Source organism: Phlebotomus papatasi, chromosome 1 (genome assembly GCF_024763615.1).
Source record: "Phlebotomus papatasi isolate M1 chromosome 1, Ppap_2.1, whole genome shotgun sequence".
Lineage (NCBI taxonomy): Eukaryota > Metazoa > Arthropoda > Insecta > Diptera > Psychodidae > Phlebotomus > Phlebotomus papatasi.
In genome coordinates, this window is record NC_077222.1 from 80,285,260 (window position 1) to 80,296,098 (window position 10,839).

At 33.9% G+C, this 10,839-nt stretch overlaps 1 protein-coding gene across 13 annotated transcripts in view; it reads right to left on the reverse strand.

The window, feature by feature from the left end:
- LOC129810280 (uncharacterized) overlaps positions 1-9,841 on the reverse strand; it is a 60,731-nt gene extending 50,890 nt beyond the window's left edge. For 4 of the 13 annotated variants that reach the window (XM_055860649.1, XM_055860641.1, XM_055860644.1 and 1 more), the window contains exon 1: positions 9,581-9,831. The gene's annotated coding sequence lies outside the window, so the exon portion shown is untranslated. Of the gene's footprint in view, positions 1-9,295 lie in introns of all 13 variants that reach the window. The other 9 variants (XM_055860645.1, XM_055860642.1, XM_055860646.1 and 6 more) reach the window with 5 other exon arrangements.
- Positions 9,842-10,839: the final 998 nt, after the last annotated feature.

The window sequence follows — 10,839 nt, forward strand, 5'->3', positions numbered from 1 at the left end:
TGTCTCTTTCTGTCAAATGAAAATTGGAATTTCAATTTCATTTTCAATTTCAATATCAATTTTCATTTAACAGAAAGAGACAGCAACATCTGATTTCAGTTTGAAAGAGTAAGAGGTAAAATTTCAATCGATTGAATTTCACCCAATTGAAAAGCTGTGCCAGCGCCATAAGAATTTTTGAATACCTAAAAATTGTGAAAAAATCTTCCTTCACGGAAAGTTATGCAGAGATTTTATACGAAGTTGCGAGCGGAAAGATCAACACTGCCTCGATTTTGATAAAATTTTTCTTCATTTTCTTTCTTGATTTGAAATCTGAGTGGAAAATTGTATTCTTAATTAATTACACAATAGAAAAAATGGTGTTTCAAATAATTTAATGTAAAGAATTTAAAATTATTTATTTATTTAAAATAATACCACTAGGGTCCGCCCTCTCACATGATTTGATTAACAAAGAAAAAAAGATAGAAACGGAATAAGAAAATACAAAAATAGAAAATTATAACAAAGGAAATAAGAACAAATTCAACCTGGCCCAGCCTGATAGAATCTAGCAATGCCAATCAGTGATAATCTGGCATGCTTTTGAAGTGAGTTTAACAAGACAACCTAGCTGTCGATGATAGTTCGTGATAGCTGGTTATAGTGAGTTCTCGGCACCTAGAGCTCTTATTCCCGTACTCTGCCCGAGGCCACTGGAATAACAAGTGAGATCAAGTAACGCAACCCTCCCGATAAAATCAGACGAAATAGAAAAGAAGCCGCTCTCTGACAGAGGAGTGATGAGAGGTCACAAACCCACCAGAATGTTGCGGTGCCTAGAGATATAATTACGATGACCGAAACCACATACAGATCTAACACAATATCTTCAAGATCATCACTAGGGTGAGGTGGGGCTAAATTGATATACGATTTTTTCTCATATTTCTAAAGGAAATTTTCCAGTAACGTAATGTAATCTATCTCTACAAAACAAATGCGGAACTAAATAAAATAATTCCTTTAGAAATATGCGAAAAAGTCGTACAACAATCTAGGCCCACATCTCAAAGTAGCCCCACCTCCCCCTAAGCACCTTAATGTTTTAATTCAAATTTTTATTGACGTTTAAGACGTGTGTTTTCCAGCGTCTTGCAAAAACTCCCTAATAGATTAATTTCACTATAGCGTGGAATCACCACTTCTCGCCAGTGCTCCACTTTTCGTCACTTATATTGAAATCGTTATTTTTTGCGATTTTTGAAATATGTAGAGTAGACTCTCTCAAATTCGGGCATTTGAGACCGAAATGTCACCCGAATTAGAGAGAAAGTCGGGCGTCAACCTGTTTGAAATGCAACTATCTTTTGTTCATTTGCATAGTCGCATTAAGTTTACGTACTCATATTTATTTATAAATCTCATGAAAACCTCTTAATAATGCAAAATCATATCACAACTAAGACAAACTGTGGTGAATTTAAGCATATTTACTTCATTCGATAATCATAATCAAACCTGGAAAATGTCAACAAACTTTTTTTTTTAATTTAACTGCTGCTCGAATTAAAAGGTATCCCGATCTTAAAAGAGCCGAATTAGCGAGAGTCTACTGTAAATGAGCCGCAAAGTTATTTGTATTTTTACTGCTGCTACGTATAGAGTCGAAAAATAATTATTATTCGTTTTGGATTCACGATTTACAGCATTTTTTAGAGTAATATTTTAAGCAAGTTGTCGGTTCCGAAGAAGACTATTGTAAGTCTACTTACAATAGTATAAAAAGATGGTATCATTGGATGCAGAAACCTTAGATCTATGTCCCCACAAAATTTTATGTTGATTAAGATATTCCTGCAAAAGTTACAAGAAAAAAACTTAAAATCAGCGTACCCAATTATTGAGTTTTTTATCCACAATTTTGCTATAATTAATTTAAAAGTAGTATTAACTAGAAGATATTCAATGCGTAAGTATGATAAAATAGTTTCAAAAGCTGAAAGTATACTAATTGCAGTGAAATTAATGAAAATAAATTTTAGCTGTCAAACTTCAAACCTCTTTCCTGTAAAGTTTACATTTTGGACTTACAATAGTCTTCTTCGGAACCGACGAAGTGCATCCAAATCCAAACCAATATTTCTTACCAAATATACTGTCATCAAATTTTCATCAAGCAAAATATACCTTATTGGATAAATAGTTTGTCTATTGAATATTTAATTACACTTGTGCAAAACATAAAATTTGTTTTTACTTAATTAATATTTCATTTTATATCATTTTTATATAAAAATGAGGCCACGCGAAAAGTGGTAATATTCTGAAATTAATTTACCACCTGTCGCCATGTTTTTTTCAATAGGCGACGCTAACTTCACTTCGTAGATTCACAGTTGTCAAATCTTCATTGTTTGCATTCTGCAATAGTTCTATAATTTGATTTCACAAATAAAAGTGAAGAAAAATCATTTAAAATGGGTAATAATAAGGTGATCATGAGGAAATGGAAATGTTGAATGTATTCTTTTCATAAAATTGCCTAAAAAAATCAAATTTGGACTTTTTCAAGTGGGTGGCAAGAAGTGGTTACAAAACTGACGAAAAGTCATAAAAAGTGGCGACGAAGTGGTTATTTTTGCATTGTTAATAAAAATCAGTTTCAAATTTGAGTTATCTTGTAATAAGAGTTCATAAGTTATAATAAAATTAATTCCTCATTTTCCTAAACATGGCGATAAGTGGTTACTCCACCCTAATCGTTTAAAAATCTTTAAGAATTTTATTCCAAAATATGATCTTTCTATCTCCAGTATTGCAAGTACATTGACTAAATAGTTTAAGTAAGCTTAATAATGGTAAGGGTAATAATGCTTATAGAATTGAAATAAATTATACATTTCCTTTCGTTTTCAATATCCATATCGGTTTATTCTTAATTTGAGATTTTAAATCAATTCATAGATTTACAATTTAAAAATTGTAAATCTGAAAAGACACAGTGAAAAATAGAATTAAATTTGAAATAGTCTAAATCGATTTACAACTAGTGCGAAATGTTGCAAAATATCTCAGAATTTAATACTTTATTGCGCGAGCACACCTATTCAATTTAGTGAAATACAATTAACTGAAATTTCATCTCTTACTTTTTCAAATTCAAATCAGATGTAATTGTCTGTTCCTGTCAAATAAAAAATTGAAATTGAAATTTCAAATTCAATTTTCATTTCACAGAAAGATACAATTATATTTGATTGAAAAAGTAAAATGTAAAATTGCAATCGATTGAATTTCGATCGAAAATAAAAAAAATGAATATAATTTTGCCCAAATAAATTATAGAATACTTTCTCAAGCATCGTTTAATCTTTTACCTTTAAAAGTTCTTAGAAGGAATATGTATAAGGCTTTAGAGAATATAGATGAATATGTGCCCGTTTTAAAACCGTAATACATATATACATACTTAATACCAGGGGAGTAATTTTTAGACCTTATAAAAAAACATAAGTTTCTAAATCACGAAGAATGAGTGCGAGTCATTTAAAACTGTGTGCTTAGAGACTTATGAGAAACGAAGATTTGAAGTTTATATCTCTATAACCGTTTAGCCTCCAGGGAAATAAAGACTTCACAAATTCACAGAAAAATTAGAGCGTATCCTTGTGTTTTCAGAACTTCATTATCGCTATAATAACTAAATTTTCCGACTTTATTCATAATTACTTTAATAACTTAAAATTAAAGTAAATAGGTAAATAAATACACGGTCGATTAAGAACTCTATCAACGAAATTTGGACAGAAAATTTACAAAGAGTCCAATGAATTATTTAATGTGACTTTTTTTTTGCCTTCAAACTCACAATCCAAGTCCCTGTATAAATATGCAATAATAATTTTCTTTTGCATCTGTATACCCATTGGCGATTATATCACAAAGATTAATGGATTATAGCTGGATGAGTAAAAAAGAAAAACATCGTGAAAATATTTTCTCTCTTTGTATATTTGTATATGTACTAAAAAAAAAGAGCCCCGCAAGCGAAGAATTTTACCAAGAGTATCTACCACAAAGTTCTCTGACATGAAAACTTGTGGGGGAGTAAAGCACGAGATGTCATATTTTATATGATCCTGTCAACATATTCCCTCATCATTTTTTTTTCTTCACCCCTCACTTTGTCAATTTCCCTTCCAGGTATTCATCTCTAATTTTTAATTGTACGTATATTCTTTGATGTTGAACAAAAAACAGAGAATTTTTCAATGTAAAAATCAAAGTAAGATTAGTGGGTTTCCCTGCAGACTGAAAGTATGATGAAGTTGTGTAATGATTTTGTTGGATGTATACAGCATGAAACTTAAGAAAATTGTAAACGAGAAGCAATGGTGAAAAATAGAGAACCACAATGAAAACCTTTCATACATCCAAAGGGAAAGAGAAAAGAAAATTTCTTAATCCCACTATCATTGTTCCTTGAAAATATTTACACTGACGGCCAAAATAAAGTTGTCGTTCCAATTTATTGAATCAAAAGAAAATGGACCAAATGGAGTACTTCAATATTCTTTAAAACTTCTTGGTTCTATTGGCCGTAGTAATATAACAATCCAAACAAGATAATAAAAAAAAACACAATTCAAAGAGAGTAGTTTTGGTTTCAGATTAAAAGCTTTTAGAGACTTGATAGACCTGAGGATTAGTCGAGAAATGTCTTAGTGTAATTATATCGAAATAATGGTTAAACCGCTTTTCTATCATTTTCCATTAAGCCGTCTCTCAGCTTAAGTCGTAAGTGTGTCAAGGGCCTTAGTTCAGTTCGCAAAGGCCAGGACATAATGAATATACAAGATTATGCCAAAATTTTCTCAACACTTATTTATTTTTGGAAAAATTATAGCAGGTAAGCTATATGACTAATCTGTAGGTCTAATCGTATAAAGACGTGCTTTCAGAAGACTGGGATCAATAGTTTTACTCTTATAACTCAATTTCCGAACATGAGCCCTGTCGAAAATTTGTGGGCGGGCCTTAAAATGGATCTCAAGTATGGCAACACGGAAACAGAAAAAATATACAAAATTACTAGGTAAATCGTACTATATGAGTAAGCAAAGATCTCAATAAAAAGATGTACAGTACCGGAATTCTGTAACGGTATGACAAATTTTCGTAGTAAATTCTAGAATAGGACAACATTATTAAAGTTCATTGAACATCAAATGGCTATTCCAATATGGGTCTTTTAGTAACTGATATGAATCTGATTTTCGATTAATTTTTCCGAATTTATTACATAAAAATTTTTACACATTATTTAAACATTACATTATTCCGCTCCAGATCTGAAGAGCATTTCTGAATTGATTTTAGTCATGACTAATAACTTTAGTGTCACTACTAGTTATACGGTTTTAGGAGAAATATCAGTATTTCAGTAATTTCAGTACATCGATACAGGTTTAAGAAAGAAATTTACACGAAACAAATGTGTTTGATGTACAGAACATACTGAAATATTCCTATTTCTCTTAAAAATGTATATAGCTCATACAGCTAGTAGTGAGGCTAGAGCTACTAGTCTTGACTAGAAGCACTTCGGAATTGCACCCTTAATCAACTGAATGCCATATAGAATACTTTTTAGTAGTGTAATACTGAAAATAGACACAGGCTGATCCTAGAGAATACCTAGCTCGAAAAATTTGACGGTAAAGGATCAGCCCAAACTATCATACAATTAGGATTTAGGATTATACGGGCTTCAGACCTAAGGCTTAGCCATATGGCTTAACTTCTCTAATATCTTATCAGTCAAGATTTTTTGGAAAATTTTGACATAGGATTGGTTTATTAAGGGCAAATGGCCTATTACATTTTGAAAAATCAATAAAATCGGTTGCTGTTTAAGGTTTTGAAACCCTCGGGAACTGGGCTAAAACTCTAGTCTGAAGATGGTCTTAGGGATTAGCATTTTCAGCGTAAATTTCTATTAAATGTGCACACTTTGATCGCTTGGAGACTTCTTAAGTGCAATATCAAGGGTTTTTTCGTACAGAAAAGAGCACTGTGACCTTCCCATTGCTACAATCGTAATGCATTTTTAGATTTTGCAAAATTGCGTACCATTACTCTCCATGTTTATTTGACCCAACTGACATTTTGAAAAGTACCCAAAAACACCCAAAGCGAAGCTTTTCATTATCAGCACTGGCGCTGATGTCGCCTCCAGTAATTTCACTAGACCTTATAAATTTAGAAGATCAGCCTGATCTTCCGAATTATGGGCTGATCCCTAAGCAGATCCCTGTGTCTATTTTCGGCTTAACATGATAATGAAATCATCAAATAATATAATATTAATACACATAGTAAAAATTATTCTAAAAACGTTACACAATCGGTTTATTAGAGATGAAGAACAATGCAGCCGTGTTTGAAATTTCAATACCTTTCCAAAAAAATCCAAATTCAACCAAATTGATTAAAAAATGAGTCCTCCAAAATAATTGACCTTTGGTCTTCAGTAATTCAAAATGGCGAATTTTTCGATTTTAAGTATGCATGGACAGAATGTCCGACTAGCCTACACCTAAAACATATCCGAAAATGAAAGAGGTGAAGGGAGGTGAATAGAAAAAGGAAAAAAAACGTCTGGAGATAACGTTTTTTATTAGGACTCACCGAAAACCGAAAGTTCACCGTGTAACCCTTTAAGGACGATTGGGTCACCGGGAATTGAAATTTTTCCTATGGCCATTTAAAATTGTGTTTTGCTCTAGAACTATAAAACCAGAAAAATGTATTTTTTCTGACCTCAAATTTTTAACGTTCTCATCGTTCTGATCCTTAAAAGATTAAACTCCAGATCAGTGGCAAGTTGAAAAAAGCGGATTATATAACTGCTGTCTTCTTGAGATCGAACAGTAATAAAAATCTCCTGTGATCAAAGTAACACTTATACGATATAAAACATATAAGATATGTATTTTAATACATAGGGTAAGTGTGCCAAATTCCGGCCAGCTTGCAATTTCGGCCACGTTTTTTGTTCCTCGAATTTCCATGAACTTTTAGATTTTACGTACTCTAGAGATTATACAATGCAAAACGATAACAAAAAATGTAGCTACGACAAACGAGATGGCGTAAAAAGATATTGGAAGACTTTCCGAAGGGCAAGGAACTATGAGAATGAAGGTGGCCGAAATAGGGCACCAAAGCTATGTCTATATTTTTATTCATTTTAAAATGTATTAAGAATGATTTTAGAGTAAATAAAGATTGTAAACTCTTTACAAGGTTCCAAGAAACACTCTTTCAGAAGAAAGAATAAAAAAAATCAATTTGTATTTAAAATATTACATTTCAAACTTAAGGCTTTGACGCTTGCATGCAACTATGCCGAAATTTGGCACACTTACCCTATACTTTTATTTTTTTTCATAGAATTTGAAAAAAAAATAATCCGAAAATAAAATGTCAGGCTTTACAGCAATAATTATATTGTTTTGGCTACCAGTGTATGTCTCAGCAACGTTTCTATCGTTACCTGAGAGTAATACAACTTAAACTTTTTGTTAAACTTTTTTTCTTAAAAAAAAAGAAGTTAATGATTAGCTTTTAATTTGCTCAACCTCAAAAGATGTGAATTGTAATCCTCAGAATATTCGGAAGCTCGGCAAAGTGCAAAGAAAGTTTACTTTAATGCCCATTACTGAAAAACTAAGAGTTATTTTGGAAGAAAAATTGCTTCATTTTTCATCTTCTTAAACTTCTTTTTCCTTTTTTTACATCCACTTTAAAGTGATGTAGCTTAGAGTTTTTTATATATAGGGCAATTGAACGAAACTATACATGTGAGTGGATGGCGAGACTACTACAGAGCTTTGATGGAATGATTTTGCAGCAAATATTCGTTTTTGTAGTGGCAATGTTATAGAGGGTATAGACAATATTTTGTATGCCTTATAGCATGATTCTATGATGGCATTGTTCGCTTGATATTTGGTTTGATGGGAATGTATATTTTGCCATTGCCCAATCTCTAAGTGGCATAAAGAAGAGCGCCGACTACTGGTTCTGTATATGTAGGTCTCGATAAAATGGTCAATCCAATGTTGTATAATCAACACAAACACTCGCAGAAAAATAAGGGAAAATCTACGCCGATGGTGTGGGTGGGAAAGAAAAAAAAAGAAGAGGAAGCAAAAAGCAAGGAAAATGTGCGTCCATAAAATTGGCTGAGTGGAAGCTCTAGCCCCATATCCCACCAACGTCTGTAGGGATTATTGTGGCAGCATTCGATCATGAGCCGGAAACAGAGCGACATAACATTTCAAATGTATTTCCCCCATTCTCCCTCAATTCTACGAAGCAGGACGGAAAGGATCGTCCGGGGTGGATGACAATTTGAATTGGTGACAAGTTTATATACATGCGCTCCCACTTCCATCCAATTGAAGCTAGAAGTTGATGTTGAGTTTCAGCAATTGTAAGTCGCGAAGCTAAAATACAGACACTTTATCAATGTCCATTGGATTATGTCAGTTCCAGAAGAATTCACTAATGGTTTTTATTTGTCTCCCCATTTGAGCCCCATAAACTCTCTTGTAGTCGATCACTGTTCCCCAAGACCAAAACCCTAACCAGTTCATCGATAAATCAGACCCAAAGGAGCTCCAAGGATTTCAATGGACTTCCATTGTGGGACACCCTAAATATTCTGGGGGAAAATTCTGTTTTCGCCACTCAGCCTCTTTAGGGTTATTCCGGTCTCATAGCACAGTGCAGATGAAGTAAATATTCTAGGATGTCTTTTGTATATGGTCATACAAGATCAAGAACAGGGATTTTCATCCACAATCATGGACCGCCTTTTTTTCGATAGGGAGAAAATAGGCACACAAAAAAACCACCCATTCTTTATTATTCATATTGAGACTCTGGAACTTCATTCTTTGCTCTCTCACCGTTGATATCATCACTTCCTATACATTCCCCAAAAGTGTGATATGGAAAATGTATAGTGTAGGTGACTGCAAACGTGTTCTCTAGGGATTTCCTTTCCAAAATTATTCTCACCCATTTCTGCTCTATCATATTGATAAATTTTATGTGAACGGGGTTATATTACAAGAGGTGTATGTGGAAATGGCTTCATTTAAAATTTTGGCTGCTCTACAAGTATTATGCAAAACATTGGGGGATATAGATTGCAAGTGACCCCAAAAGGACAAAATCCATCTCAAACATCTCGGTCACATACAAAAAAAGGAGATACCCTATCAACTCCCCAGGGTACCTTGGAGATTTAAATGAATTTCAGGGTTACAGATACCCCTAACATTCAAAATTATCACCACTGAAATGATGCTTAATTGAATTAATTTGAGCCAAATCCCTCAATCATCCTTTTCACGGCAGTCAATTTTCTATGTAAGTGACACCAACACTTCTGGCCAAAAAGGGATACTGAATGGCACAAATCATAAATCACATTATTTGTTCTTCAATCACTCAAGCCATTTCTAATCCACATTACACATTGTTGTCACACTTTTCTTGGCATGGCTTTCACACAATTCACCCATCAATCAGGAAGCCTTATGGAGGAAGAACCACACTGTCTCTGAGGTGATAATGGAAAAGGTTTTCGCACAAGGGACAAGGTCTTTTGGTCAGTAATTCTTCACAGTTTAATCATCAATCACTGAGTCGCGACCACCACCTTAATTTACGTAATGCCAACATATCACGATTGGGTGGCGAAGACCGCATCTAAGTCATCAGCCGGAAGCGTGCTCTTGCACTAAAAGCCACATCAACACTGATCCAGCTTTACACTCTTGGCCACAGCTATGACTTTATCAGACTGCTATTCATGGTGAAGAGCACAGGATGTCTATAGCGGGGAGATGCGCATGTGCCTCAATAACCGCCTACCCAAAAGATTTTCCCCATCCTGGAGAAAAGGAGGCAAACCTCACCTCATCACAGCCGATGGCAATTGATGTACTACAGCCAAAGTTACAAGTCCCTGTTGTCCATCAGCGCATCGTGTGAATGAAGGTCACACGGGGTGGTGACTTAATTTTCCCATCAACTACCCTCATCGAGCATTTGGACATAACCCAAAAGAAAGCCAAAAGGATACACTATGCGGTTTAGTCCGTTTCTCCCAAGACAAATCTCATTAGAGCTTTCGTCGAAAAGCTCAGCCTTGGGCAACATGCAAAATCCAAATGTGATTATCTCTCCATCTCAATTTGCCCGCGCCCCTGGCCACTCCTGGGTACAAAATCACCACAATTACAGTCAATTATCGAAAGTGTGAGAGTCTGAGGAAGTTCCAAACATGGGTTGGATAATTAATTAATTTATCTATCCACCCCAGTGTGGTGGCGTGATTTGAATAAGCAATGAACAATTTGATAAAAATTGCCTTTCTGTCCAACCCTCTGATATTTGCAGCATTGATAAACCTTTCACACCATTTCTCCAACATTACTCACTGCTAACTCCAATCAATTTACCCTGCCACTTTGACTCCAATTTGCTCAGCAATTGAGGGCTGATTTTCTTCCCCTTTGCACCAAAATGGAATTTTTAATCAAAGGGCAGTAATGAGAACAAGAAGACAATTGAGCTCTAACTTCATTCATTCACATCTATTCGAGTTGAAATAATTAAATTTCTCAAATAATTTAATGAGGGGTTTGATAACAATACAACAAGAAGCTATTAAACACAATCACTTTTATAGTTTTAAAAATCCGTATTATATCGACTATGAATATACGTTATGGAATTTAGATATATAGATTTATTCGATTTGTAAATAAAAAA